The sequence below is a fragment of the Cavia porcellus genome, unplaced genomic scaffold (assembly GCF_034190915.1).
Source record: "Cavia porcellus strain 051 isolate PalLab524CR breed Dunkin Hartley unplaced genomic scaffold, mCavPor4.1 scaffold_12, whole genome shotgun sequence".
Taxonomy (NCBI): Eukaryota; Metazoa; Chordata; class Mammalia; order Rodentia; family Caviidae; genus Cavia; species Cavia porcellus.
In genome coordinates this window covers 82,335,420-82,349,828 of record NW_026947495.1, presented here as the reverse complement: position 1 = coordinate 82,349,828, position 14,409 = coordinate 82,335,420, and the positions used below count along the sequence as shown (strand labels likewise).

The 14,409-nt window shown below is 42.5% G+C and overlaps 1 long non-coding RNA gene across 2 annotated transcripts in view; it reads left to right on the top strand.

Annotated features, from left to right (window-relative positions):
• Positions 1 to 3,725: 3,725 nt before the first annotated feature.
• Positions 3,726 to 14,409, top strand: part of LOC134478357 (uncharacterized) — a 136,433-nt gene continuing 125,749 nt past the window's right edge. For both annotated transcript variants that reach the window (XR_010050970.1, XR_010050969.1), the window contains exons 1-2: positions 3,726 to 3,837; positions 3,992 to 4,210. This is a non-coding gene — a long non-coding RNA (uncharacterized LOC134478357). The remainder of the gene's footprint in view (positions 3,838 to 3,991; positions 4,211 to 14,409) is intronic.

Sequence of the window (14,409 nt, the reverse complement as noted above, 5' to 3'; positions counted from 1 at the left end):
TGCAGTCAGCAGGAATTTGGCGGGCAGGTGTCAGGCAGAAGACTTCAGAAGCATTGTGCAGGACAATGGGCTGTGTGCGCAGGATGGTTTCTTTGGTGCAGAGAGAATTTTTGTAGCCAATGTGAATTCCCAGATCAAAGCCACCATGCACCTGTCAGACTGCTCTGCACCCTCAAAAAACTATGTTGCCCACATCTGTCTGCTCTTCAACTGCATTTCGCCTATGACAGCTACTGCTATTTCTTGGCGCTGGATTCCATGTTGATCCTGTGCAAAGTGGGCAGATCCCACCCCACTTCTCCACCCTCTTCCCAGCCCCACCTGCTCCTTAGAACATGGACAGGAGACATGGAAGAATTAACTCCTATTTCTTGTGACTTTCCTTAGGTATGAAAACTAATCTACTATACATAAAATATTACTGTCAGTGGGGTTTTTTTTTTTCATTTTTAAGTGTTTGGTGTGTAACAAATATTCACAGAGTACCTATTATAAAGCAAGCATTTTTATAGGTCATTAGGATGTAGCTGCAGGAAGCACTCGGTCACTTTTCCTACTTGGCTTCAATGCTAATGAATGGGGACATGCACAGTGAGAGGCAAAGGACATCCTAGGTCATAGAAAGTGAATGATGAAGAACAAGGTGGGGAAAGGACGGTGAAAAATGGCTGCAGGGCTGACGTGGTGGTGAGGCCTCTAATCCCACCTACTCAACCCCAAGAGGCTGAGGCAGGAGATCACATGCTGGAGCTCAGGCGGGCAACTTAGTACCATAGCCACACAGTACTTCTAGATAAACCAATAAATTAAATAAGATATAGTTCAGTGTGGAGGTCTGGACTAAATCTCAGTAGAAAGAAAGAACAAAGTGAGAGAAAAATAAAGGCAAAAAGGAAGGAAGGGAGAGAGAGGGAGTAAGGAGGAAATAAATAAGTAAATCTCTAGGGTAGGCTTGAACTGTATGTAATTTGGTATCTCTCTGAACGCGGTGCTGCATGTCTGTAATCCTGCCTCCGGAGAAGATCACAAATAACAGCCCAGCTTGGGTAACCTAGCAACCTAGTGAAATCCTGTTTCAAAAATAAAAAAGTTTTTTTTTTTTTTTTTAAAAAGTGTACTGGGAATGTAGCTCAGTGCAAAGGTCCTGGGTTCAGTCATAGCATCACACACACACACACACACACAAATATATATATATATATATATATATATATATATATATATATGCATATGTGTATATGTGTGTGAAAACAAATTGATGTCCTTTTATTTATTTGTATTTTTGCAGTGAACTGTGACTGTTAGTCCCTTTTCACATCCCTAGTGTGCTAGGCTGAGAGTTACTGCACAGTGAATTGTGCAATTAATGCACTTATACATGAAATTTCACAATAGTATACTTTTATTCATTCAAAAACTTAAATTTCCCTACTAGCAAGTGTTTTTATAGAAAAAAATAATAATATCTGTAAAAAAATTTAACTATTAGAACTAAAAATTATAAAAAACCTCTAGAAATCATTAAAAATAAACAGCTAGTAAAAAGTGAGATTAAACAAGAATTTCATATGAAAGAAAAAAGCATATAGACATACAGACAAAGACCCAATTTAATTCATAATCTCAGAAACATAAAGTAAAATAATTACAAATGATTTTACATCTACCAGATTGGCAAAATTTATAAACAAGGACAACACAAATCAGAAAGAATAAGAAAAAACACTTTAGGGGTATGAATTTCTATAACCAAGTTTAAAAAAACTGATTGGGATTAATCAATAAAGTTGAACAGATGAATAACTTAAAATCTAGACATTCCCCAAAGAAATGTCTATACATGTATACCACCAAATTTCTTAAGGATCTTAAAGAGTACAATTTGTAATATAAAGGAACAAAGAATCTATTGAATAGAGACATTGATATAAGTTCATATGATGGGATATTAATAGTACTAAAGATTAATAAGCTACTGCTATATATAGCAATTTACATGAGGTTCGAAGTACAATATTACATGAACTATGTATGATTTAGATACATAGTGATTCATATATACAACTAATATATATAGCATGAATGAATATATTCAATATATGAATGAATATATATTGGATATATAGTATAAATATGTATAGAAGGATTATATAGTTTGATGAATATGTATAGTATCATGATGAAAATATATATAGTGTGATTCATGCTTTAAAAAGTTTTAAAAAGGAAACAAACAATGTAAATATATTGGTGGTTAAATATAATGAAATTGAAGGAACCAATAAATATATTCAGGATAGTGATTACTTGTAGATGGTGGACGAAGGAGATGATTGTAAAGGGGTACACAAAAGATTCCTTATTTATAGATGATATTTCACATCTTAACTTTGATGGTAGAAATATGAATGCCCCACTTCATGGTTTTTAAACTATAAAACATATGGTTTGAGTCCATGTCATGTTTCACTGTAAAATATTGTATATATAATAAAAATAAGCTTTTGGAGAAGAAACAGTACTTAGTTAAAAGTTTTTATCCATAATCTAGATAAACAACTGAGCTCTGTGTTACATTGGCAAGAATTCTAATGGACAGGAAAGGAAAAAATGCAAAGAGTAGTAGAAAATAGAAAGCAATCAAACATGTAGACTCCTGAACAATAGATATAAGAGAAGAAGGGCAATTTGAGATGTCTCCATGCTACGAAACCATACGCTATTAAGATGACCGCATTAGAGAGGCAATGATTTGAAAGCAGGCAGAAGTGGAATTTACCTTGAGAGCAAGGCCAGAAGAAAAAATTAACATTTTAGAGTTATCTGGTTATTATGGTAATTGATTATACAATAGGGGATACATTCTCTCAGAGAAAGCATAAAATAACAGCATACAAAATTAGGCTTTGAGGAATTTCCTTAACAGGGAAGGAGGAAGTCAGATAAAGAAAAGCTTGTCTTCCTCCAATTTATTCTTCACATGAATGCCAGAGTAATATTTCTAAACCACAAAATTGATCATATCAATTCCACTGGCCAAAACTCTTTATAGCTTCAGGATCATTTCCAAATTCTATAGCCTGCCACAAAATGCTATTTATGTTCCGATCGTATCTCCAGCCAGCTCCATCTCCTGTGACTACCACCCAGCCAGCCTGTCTGCCAACCACACTGAAGAATTCGCCACCTTCTCGCGCAGCTGCACGGCCTTTTAATTAGTTTCCCTTCTGCTTGGACCTGATCATGTCAGCAGACCCCACATATCCTCTTAAAAGCCTTCCCTTGCTTCTTTCAGGTAATCATAAAACCCTTTTCCACTTCGCAACAATCTTTCTACTATCACACCCATCTATAACTGTTTTATTTTTTCCCGTGCTTGATGACAAGGCTAACTTTTATGTCATTGTGCAGACTTGCTAGCTATACATGCAAGTAGGCCTTTAATAAGTGTTTGCTAAATAAATGAGCAACGAGATCAAGAATAAAATAGCCAAGGAAGTTTTCATAAAAACACTAAGATTTTGAAAGAAGAGTGAATGGTTAATAATACTGTACTACAACCAAACTGTGGGGACCTTAAAGGACAACACGCCTGTTTAAGCAGTGAGTCAACAGCTCTGGCTGCGACCCGCCTCCAGCCCAGCAGCAGCCATTCTCCCCTGAGCAGCATTTCCAGGGGTGCCGGAAGTCCAGGGTCATGCCCCGGAAGCGGAAGCGTTTGCTGTGTCTTCTTCCCCTTCCGGCTCTGTGCGGCATAAGTCTGAGCCATCCTGGATGCGAGGGAGATGCTGGTGGTCGTGAGACCTTCATGATAGTATCAGCGGGTGTTTCCACCGAGTAAGTCTGGCTTTGTGAGGGTCATGTGCGTCAGGGGAAGGACAGCTGGGACGTCCCTCCGGTCTCTGCTGCCTCAGGGTTGGAACATGGGGCCGGAGCTGATGGGCAGCATGGGAAACGGTGGCGTAGAGTGGCAATGCTTTTCATGTCCTAGGCTTCAAGGCTGACCGAGGTGATGGTGCTGGGCTCTGCGCTGACCCCTTGAACCAACGAAATCTTCCAGTCTGAAAACAAAGCAGCAAAACACAAGCAGTCAGTGGTGAGCTCTGGGACTTCAGCCATGCCCGGTCTGGCTGGAAGGCTGCGAACCTTGAGGTTACCAGGAAGACGGAGGCCCTCGTGATTAACCCTACATGCTCCGTGACTTCACCCGGTAGGGAGACTGCACACATGCTGGGGTACCCTAAGATGGGCCCACTGAAGAGGCAAGTCTTCCTGGGGTCTGGAATGTGGCTGCGGATCAGGGCACTGCTAGGTAGATACTGTGGATGAAGGCACAAGGTTACTATTGTAAAAGGGGTTCAGGGCCTAGTGAAGAGGAAGGGGACCGGGGCCTTCCAAAGGAAGCAGGTGAGAGTCCTGCAGATTCATGAGGGTTTGATGGGAAGCACTTGCTTTAGGAAATGTACAGAAGTCTGAACAGGAAAAGAGGAAACAGTTGAATTGGAGCTGGGCCTGTTGGCACATGGCCTGTAATCCCAGAACTCTGGGAGGCTGAGGCAGAAGGACTGCAAATTTGAGCCCAGCCTGGGCAATTTAGCAAAATTCTGTCTTAAACAAACAAACAAAAAAAAGACATCTGGGATGTAGTTTAGTGAGAAAGCTTGAATTAAAGCCCCAGAACCGGGGGGTGGGGGGCACAATTAACTGAAGAGTGCACATTTGGGAAATGACCAGAGTCAGATCAAAGTTTTACCCTTTGAATGCCTCAGAGTGTGGTTAAATTTCAACACATGAACCCTGGGAGACACTCCGCCTGTATCCCAACTGTAGCCTCCTCTTTTGTGGAATAACTAAAGTTTCACTGATTCAGTCTTTCATGCACACAGCCTTTCTGCAGCTACACTCTTGAGTGCCTCAAAACTTGAAATTACCTTTGATGTGTGTGTATCATTAGCTTTTGTGTCTGTATGTTAAGTAGGTGGGTATTGGACTCAATGATTTTGATGGCAGTAAGGAATCACTTGTGAATATTTTAAAACACTCTTATTTCTGTCTTGTGCCTTTGTGGTTTTATAATATCTATTTGAGATCTCACCAGTTTTTGAAGCTCAGCTGGGTGGTTGTATTTAAAAGGTTCAACATAAAGCTAGTTTTATTTAAAAGGCACTTTTTAATTTCTGTCACCTTTGTAATGATTTTAACAAAAATATCATGTATCCCTCTTCTGCATCTCTTAACATGATAAAACAGCTGATCATGTTGCCACGACAGTCGGTTTCTGATATGTTAAAAAATTGTGGAAAGTACCAGGTATTTAAGTTTCTCAGAGAGTAAAATGTATTTATTTGAACTGTCATTTTCAAGGTATGCAGGATTTAGAACTATAGAATTGATGCTGGGCCTTTCTTTCAAAATATGGTTAGTAGGAACACGTTGAAGGTATGAACTGAAGGACTCCTGCCTGGTTTGATGTCATTTTTTAGTGGTTGCCAAAGAAACGAAAGCTCTAATTTAGGAGAGTGAGTTGGAAAAGAGCAAGCAAACTAAAAATTGTTGGCTTCAGGGGTTGAAGTTGGTCCCCTGGAACCGGTTTTTTCTCTAATATTAAGTGACTCAGTTGCTGCTCCAGAAATCATGACAATGTCTTTAACTTTGGTTTCTGTAAGGAGGCTGGGACTTACTAAACCTACCACAGCCTGGCTTTCAGAACCATATTAGGCATTTGCCAGAGCCTGGTGCCCTGGAACGCTGTCTGAGGGCTGCCGGCACGCGTGCCAAGCTGCTGCGTATCAGGATATCATTAGTGGATTACTTCTATCTATAGATTATTCTCAAAGTTTATTTAGCAGACTGTAATTTTAAGCGTATTTCATGCATCTGACATTGAGAAAGCAATCAAAATTTGAATTATTAGAGCTTTTTAAAGAATACAAAATATAAAAGTATCAACAAAATAGAACCCTTAAAAATGTAAATACATACAGAAATTAGAGCAATAGATCCTGAAATTTAAAGGACTGAATATTGTTACACTACAAAATTAGTATTACTGTAAAAAAATCAAATTATGATGTGTAGGCATTATCAAAGCAATTGACCAGATGAATTTTTTTAAGTAAAATATGAGCCCATTTTCCAGTATCATGGAAAACAAATTTTCTTTTTTGTTTTTATTTTATTTTGTTTTTAATTTTGGGACAGTGTTTTGCTAAGGCACTAAATTACCTAGGCTGGCCTGGAACTTGGGGTCCTTCCGCCTCAGCCTCCCAGAGTGCTAGGATTATAGGTATGTGATACCATGCCCAGCTGGAAAACAGTGCTCTGACTGAAACTTTACTTACATAATTACTATTTTTAACATTAGACTTATGATTACAAAAATAATTTAGTCTTCAAAACATTATTTATGCTCTAGAGGCCAAGACAAATATTTCCATGTGCTGAATAGGCCTCTGGTTTGATATTACCAAGAGTAATATGCTACACGGGAAAGTACTCTACTGTTAGAGTGCTTCGAAGCAAACTTTCATCACTCACACCCCTGTGTCTTGCAGAACTCCCTCTCTGATTGTTTCTATTTCATCATCAAGTATTTATGGACATGCTGCGCCCTGTGTCCAGCCCAGTACTTCAGCATTGAAAGTTACAGACCTAAGCAGGGGCCTGTGGCTGCCCCCGAGGAATGCATGGTCTAGAGCTGGGTGTGTAGTTGCATGAAATCCAAGAAACCTGTGAAAGCTTGAGTATGGCACCCATGGGAACATGTAGCAAGGGAATTAACCGGTTTCCAGGGAATAAACTTGATAATATGTGTAGATGAGAAGCATCTGAAACTGATTTTATCAGACTACTGCATGGTTCTCTTATAAGTTGCACATAAATATTTAAGGTGTTAACATTTTTGTATCCCGATTCCTCCCCAAGATAGTTTGAGGTTATTAATTTTTTAGTTAGCAAATTACTCTTCTATTTCTGTAAAACCTAAATATTTCCTTTTTTTCTTATACCTGTCAAGAAGAACAACCCAATCTTTGTTGCTAAATTCAATTTCAAGGTCCTTTCAGCTAAGAGGAGCAATCCGTCACCCCAAAGCATTCCTATCGTTGTGCCTCCTCCCATGTGCCACCCTTGTGGTTGAAGGTCCATCTTAGTATCTGCTGTAGCAATAAATAGTTTTTTTTTTTTTTAACCACATGACAAGGATTTAATTGACAATCTGGTAAATGATACCAAAAAAAAAAAAAAAAAAAAAAAAAAAGAGCTGCCAGCACTCTGCCCCAGTGTTATGCCATCAGTTATCTCACCACGCGGAGTGTCGGTGACATGTTCAGGTCGCGGTGTGGGAAGCAGGGATGGGCGCCCCTGTACTGTAGCATATGTTCACAGCACATGCTCTGTGACCCCGGAAGCGCTTCTTCCTCTCCTAACACGTGCCTGGGGCAGTCTTAACAGAAGCTCCAAAGTGGTAACCAAAACACTCTTTCCTACACGACAGATGATGCATCGTCTTTTTTTTTTTTTTTTTAAGAAAAGTGTTTTAATCATTCTCATGAAATGCTCTTTAAAACAAGATGAAACTGTGTGCATTTTATACCTGATTCTGTGCTGCTTTCCCATACTAGCCTGGTTAGTGGCAGGACACAAGGAAAAGTGTATTTAAAAACCAAGCTGGGGTTGTATAGGGGAAGTATTTTTAAAAATATGTATCTCTGAATGTAAGTATAAAAGCACCCTCTAGTTTCTAGTGTTTTCATCTCTCAAATGGTTCAAGGAGGAGTTAGAGACGGTGATCTAGTCTCCTCTCTAAGCTCTTTCAAGCCTTTTTATGTGGGAGAGTGTGCTAACGGAAAGGGGAGGCACTTACTAGGCATGAGAAAGGAGACTGGAACTTTTCATATCAATCTAAAAAGTTACAAATGAAAGGAATCAGTGAAGTCTTCTCATTTTCTACATGAAAAACTGGAACCTAAAGCAGTTAAGGCAATCGCCCTGGGCTGTGTGAACTGTTTGTGGCAGAATTGAGGTTACAGCCCTGCCTTCTTGGCTTGAATTCTGTCAACAAAGTTGGTACTCAGGAACCTGTTTCCTATTTGTAAAGAAGAGTGCTTGAAGTTAGCAGATGATGATGATTGAAATTAAAGACTTGATGTGACAAACTGGTCTAAATCTGTTCCTGCCCTGCCCTTTCGGCTGCTCTGTGAGAAAAATAAGCTAAGTGCTTGAGCCTCTTGTGCTTATCTGGAAAGTAAAATGAAATCTTTAGGGAAAAGAGAACAAATAAATTTAAAAATACAACAGTAATGGTGAGACCAGCCAGCAAGTCTCCGTATACAGGCTTTGGGTTCTGGCACCTGGGCAGGTTGTAAATTCACATTTCCGCTTTGCCACTTCAAAGCGTTTATTGGATTTGCCTCTCTGAGCCTTGGCTTCTTCATCTGTCAAATACAGTTAATAACATTTACCTCAGAATGTTTCCATAAAGATGAGCCCCGATTGTGTGTACTACCTTATTTATTGTATCTCAGCTCACTAGTGTATAAGCATGGACCAGTTAACTTACTTTCCGTGACTGTTTCACTGTAAATTGTGGCAATTTCTCTGATGTTATGGTCTCATCCCTTAACTTGGAAATCACTTGGTCGCAGAATAGCGTGCATTTTAGTATGTTGGACCTGCACACAGATAAGCACATGGGACTCGCTTGTGCTAACTAAAACTTCAGCCTCCGATCTCCTGTTGGAGTTGGAGCCCAGGCCGTGCGGAGGTGTTGAGCAGGAGTGGGGCCTGACGAGGCTGCACTGCACGGAGTACCCGCGCTGATCCCGCTCTTTTTCCTGCTCTTTCTCAAAGGCTTCAGACCTCTAGATTCAGAGACTTCCAGGATGTCTCTGTTTCCCGCTCCGCTGGAGAAGTAAGCCCATGTCCGGGCATGGGTGCTGGGGCGGTGAGGAAAGAGGCTCCTGCCTGATGCTGGACCCGAGCCCTGCGATTCTTTTGATCCGGGGTGCTTCCTGTGAGGCTTTGCGAACCTGAAGTTGCGAGGGCTGCTGAGAGTTGAGGGGAACCGACCTGGAGAAGGACTGGCCTGTCTTCCCTGAGGAGCCCTACCCTCTGGTCTCCTCCATCCTGAATTCCTCTGGAGACTCCTGTGGGCTTCCTGCCTCAGAAACCTCTAAGCAAGGAACAGACACTGACCGTCCCGAGGGTACATCAGCCACGTTTCCGGTACCTGTACGTGGGATGCTGTAACATCTGTCCCAGGTGCTACACTGGACCATCTGATACGTGCTGTGGTCACCTCACTTTGGCCTCCTGCTTCCCTCCCAAGTGCTCCCTTGTGTCTTGCAGTGTGGGGCTCCCACTGTGCCTGCAGCTGCTACCCATTTGCCCTGTGGACACCCAGGGCAGGCGCCAGAGTCAGCTGAAATTATCAAACCAGCCACTTACTCCTGGTTCTCTGCATCACCCAGTCTTCCCACAGAAACCCCACAGGGCCCTCAGGTGTGGTGCCTCTGCCCCTCTGCCTTGTGACTGACTCCAGAGGTCAGTCACTGCAGTGTCCTTCACTGAGTAACACACTCTGGGAATAGTTACTTTAAAAGCATCCATCTTCTGTTCTGTTGGTCTGGCTCTGTCTCGGGCTCTCTGTTAAGTCAGTGAACTTGTAAACAGGGTTGCATAGCAAGTGCTCCTTTCATCTTGCCCGTGTTAGGGCTCAGGATCCCTAGATCTCTCCTCCTCTCATGCTTGGCTTTCAGGGGAGTCTTGGACATCTGAAATTCAGACAGCATGTAACCAGGAGTAAGACACCAGGCTCTTCTTGAAGGTGCCCCAAGTCATAAATAGCTGATACCTTTCAGCTTCTACCCGTTGAGTAGAAGAAATAGGCCCTACTCCTGTCCACAGCACATGTCACAGTAATCTCAGTCTCCCAAACTAAGCAAGTCATCCAGAGTTCTCTGAAACCAAAGTGGATGTTGGTGTAGATGGTGGAGAACAGTGTGATGGAGAATGAATGATGGTGTAGAGGTGGATGAGGTCGAGAGGTGGGTGATGGTGGAAACAGTGTCTTCCTCTGAGAAGTCTCCAGGGCAAGCTTTCTTCTAGTAGCTCCTTAAACTTAATTCTGCTAGTACTTGCCGAATACTTGTTGCAGCAGGACTCTCTTTCCCAGTCACATGTGATACAACAGTGCGGCAGATATTCTAGGCTAATGAGCGCAGGGGGAGGAAATTCACAGCCCTCTTCTAGAGAACGTGCGGTGTCTCGAGGCTGGCGACCACAGTTACCCGTGGAGCTTAGCTCCAGCTAATATGATGAAAGATGATCACCAGGCAGGGTTTCATGGGAAGCCTGTTAAAGGGGAGAGGAGTGGCTGGCCTCTTTCCTTTCCATGGTTTGATTTAGCCTTTGGTGAATAAGACAGCTCCACTTAAAAACCTAAGACAGAAATTAGCATGTATTTGATCCTGATTAGGAAGTTCATCTGTGCTCCATGAGGCACGGGCTGTATCCTCTTAGGTGTGGCCCCGGGCAGCGTGAGTGGACCTCTTCAGAGTTTTCAGTGACAACAGGCAGCCACTGCCGTAGGTCACCACCACTGCTCTAGGGATTTCATTCTCGCGTTGGATTCTCAGCCAGGGTGACTCGCCTGAGCTCCTGGCTGAGCCTCTGACCGCCAGTGGTCTTGTACTCTCCAGGGCTCCCACTCCACATGGGCCTTAATCCTCTAGACTTCCTTACGTAACCATTCGGGAAAAACGAGAGCAGAAATAGAAGTTGGCAAACTTTTCTAAGGCCTGAGCCTGGAGTTAGCATGTCATCAGCTCTGCTGTATTTTTGATCCTTAGAGCCCAAGCTCAGTGGGAGGGGAGGAAGAAATATAGGAGGGTATGAGCTCAAGAAGGTTTGAGTTCCTCGGAGCCAGCTGTAACCACCCTCTGACCTACGGGCTCGTGTCCTTCCTGTGTGGATGGACTCGTCTTCTCGTGTTTGTTGCCTCCCCATCAGCGGCCTGCAGGGATTCTGGAATCCAGCTGGACCTACACGTCCCGCTCTTCCTGCTCCAGGACTGTGTAACAGTGACCTAGACCGTTGCAACCAGAAGTGGCTTCATAATCCAGTATTAATATCACTTATCGAAGGTTAAGAACAAGCTGACTGAAACCTTGCTGATTCCCCACAGTTCTGCCTGGCAGTCCAGCCAGCTCTGTTGGTCTTTCCCGTGCTCCCTCATGCAGCTGCAGTCAGCCGAGGGCATGACTTGGCTGAAGGGTTGGAGCTGCCCCTCAAGTCGGTGATGGCCATTCACTGAGTACTGGATTGCTCTCCTGAACACGGTACCCTAGCGAGCTCACTTGGTGTTACGCAGAATAATTTTTAAAGGACTGAGAGCAGAGCCTGAAGGTCACGCCTATGCTTTAGAATTCATGATGTCACATCTAGCACCTCTTAGATTAAAAAGAAATCAAAAATCAAACCAATTCATGAATTAGAATTCAGGATGTCACTTCTGCTACCTCTTAGATTAAAAAACATCAAAAAACAAAACAAAATCATTCTCACTCAGACTCCAAGAAATAAAACAGAAACTCACTCCTTAGGGAAAGAGTGACAGTGTCACACTCAAAGGGCCATGGAGAAAAGACAGACTGATTTATTGGAAACTGTTATTATTAGCATGATTTTAGATCATTCCCTTCTTCCCTTTCCTCTTGAGTGGAGTACAGACCCAAAGATAGAAGAGAAGGAGGCATCCTGTAAACATGCTGATGAACATGATATGATTAAAGATGACCTGGTCCTTCATAATGAATCTTGACTTATTAGCTTTGGGCTTCCTGTTGTGTTTTTAAAAATTTCATATCTAGTTAAGTCACTGTGATGTAGACTTCTTTTTGTCTTGTGCATACCTTCAATTAGATTTTGTAACAAGCAAGTCTTTACCCTCCCGGGCTATATTTGGATATGAACATACTTAACCCTACTTATTCTATACCACAGTTCCGGTGCAAAAGCAAACCTCAGCTAATGTCCTGTACATCTACAAAGCAGCTCTCATGCCTAGTCCACAATAAATACTGAATAAACTATAAACTTCATTAGCGTAACTTTTACACAGGATAGCCGTGTTGCTTGAAAACCTATTAATAGGCAAAATCCAATCCACTATTAACTTACTATAGAAGTGTATCAGAATACTAAAGAAAATGAGTCTTAAAAATACCATTAACATTTTAAGTTTTAGAACCTCAGAGAAGTATGCGGTATTGGTATCTTTGTTCTTCCCTCTGTTGAGCACATGGTTCACAGAGTAGCTTTATGCAAACACCAAGTGCTGTACGTGTGATGAACTATTCCTACAGCCATTGTGTGAGAACACTATGAAAAGTACTTGGCATGTCTGCATTATGTTTTAGAGAGCAGTAAATCACAAATCCCAGTAGTAGATTTTACCTTACCAAACTCCATACCTAGATATGCAATCCTAGAACAGTTTGGACTTGATTTCTTTACCTGGTGTAATTTAATGCAGTCCTGCAGGCTTGAACCATCAGTGGTACGTTCATGACTGTGCCATCAGGTGGGTGAGACAGGTGGTGCCATCATGCCTGGGACAGTCATGCGTGTGCACCAGTGGCACAAGCTGCCTGGCAGTGAGGCATGAATTCCATGTTAGGATGATACTTCATTTCCCAGTTCCTGTGCACTTGTGCCCACTCTCGTAAAGCTCATTCTTGTGACTGTCGTAGATGGTGACTGGTGCTGGATGCGGGAATTGAGTTCCTCTCGCCCTCCCGAGCCCAGGTCTTGTCAGCATTGCACCCGGAAGGGTGACTGGAATGCCACCGTCTAAGGCAGGAGCCGTGATGAATGTACAGACACGGCTGCCAGCTGTTCCTCTGCTCTGTGCACTGCTTGTTGCGCCCTCCCAGGAGAGGTATCCCTCCCCCACCGCACTGATTCTTTGTCTCGCTGTGACCAACAGAACGTAGCAGAAATGCTGCTGTGCCATTCGCTGCCTAGGTCTGAAGAGGCGGAAGTGTGGCGGTCTGCTGTGTCCCCCTGGGAAGCCAGCCTCGATGTGAGGAAGCTCAGGTAGGCGGTGAGTGTGAGGATGCTCAGCATCCCAGTCCTCCCCGCTGTGGGGGCAGGTGGGCCTGTGACCACAGCCGTGCTGGGGACATTTTGTCCCCCGGAACCACCCTGCCAGCGCTTCCGTCACCAGCAGAAGGCCAAGTGGGAGCAGAGGTTGAGTCTGCTTAGGGGATGACACCACAATGACTCATAGGGAAAAGAATGGCTATGCCATTGTGTCAGGGTTGGCCCTGGCCATGCCAGTGTCTGCCACTTATGTGGCAGTGCGTGGAATGACCGACTTCCGGGCGCTTCCACCACTCTGGGAGGAAGCTGCTACCGCCAGGGCCTCAGCACAGAGGAGAAGGAGGAACCTTCAGCAAGCTCTCTGTGAGTCTCTGAGGACTTTTAAAACTTTTATCTAAAGTCTTTTATTCTTTCAGAAGTATTTAAAAATTGATACAAAAAGAATTAAGATGTGCATGTGCCAACTCTATGATAAATATACTCATTATGTACTACAAAACCAATAAAAATAATTTTTAAAAGAATTCATTTTTAAAAGTTTGATATGACTAATTACTTACATAACCTTGACAATAAAACTTTCACTGTATATCATGATTTCCTTTGTTCTATTTCTTTCTTTTTTCTTTTTTTTTTTTTTTTTTTTTTTTTTTCGTTTTTATCGGTACTGGGGATCGAACTCATGACTGCTTGCTTGCAATGCAGGCTCTTATGCCACTGAGCTAAATCCCCAGCCCCCCTTTGTTCTATTTCTTGACTGTCCAAAACATTAGACTTCATATTCCTGTTGGCATTTACAAATAAGTATCTTTAAAGGAGCTGTTAATCTTGCAGAGTAATCACTTATGAGGTCTTCTAGACTTTTAACAGAAAATAAAACAATACTTTTTGACTTCTTGTTTGTTCATTTGTTGAAGTTGTTTTGAATATTTTTCCTTTTTAGAGAAAGGCACAAGTTGCCTAAGAAATAAATATAATTGATGTGGACAGAGGCGCCACTAACAAGTGGGTTTACTATATATAATGGCGTATAATTTCTTCATGGTCAGAAGAAATTAGTAGTGTGTGTACATGTGTGCTGGTTATGGTGCCCACATAAAATAGCTGGTGGAGAGATAGTCCACGTACATCACAGAGGCTAGCAGCCACGTCGCTGCCACAGCAGAGGTAGCTCTTCTGGAGTCCGCCGCACTATCACAAGTAAAGTTGGTTTCCTTGGAAACCACCTTCAGAAGAGCAAACCCTCGAACTCCCAAGTTAGAGGGCAGGGAAGTCAGAAAAGTTCACCGCCTGCAAAGCAGTGAC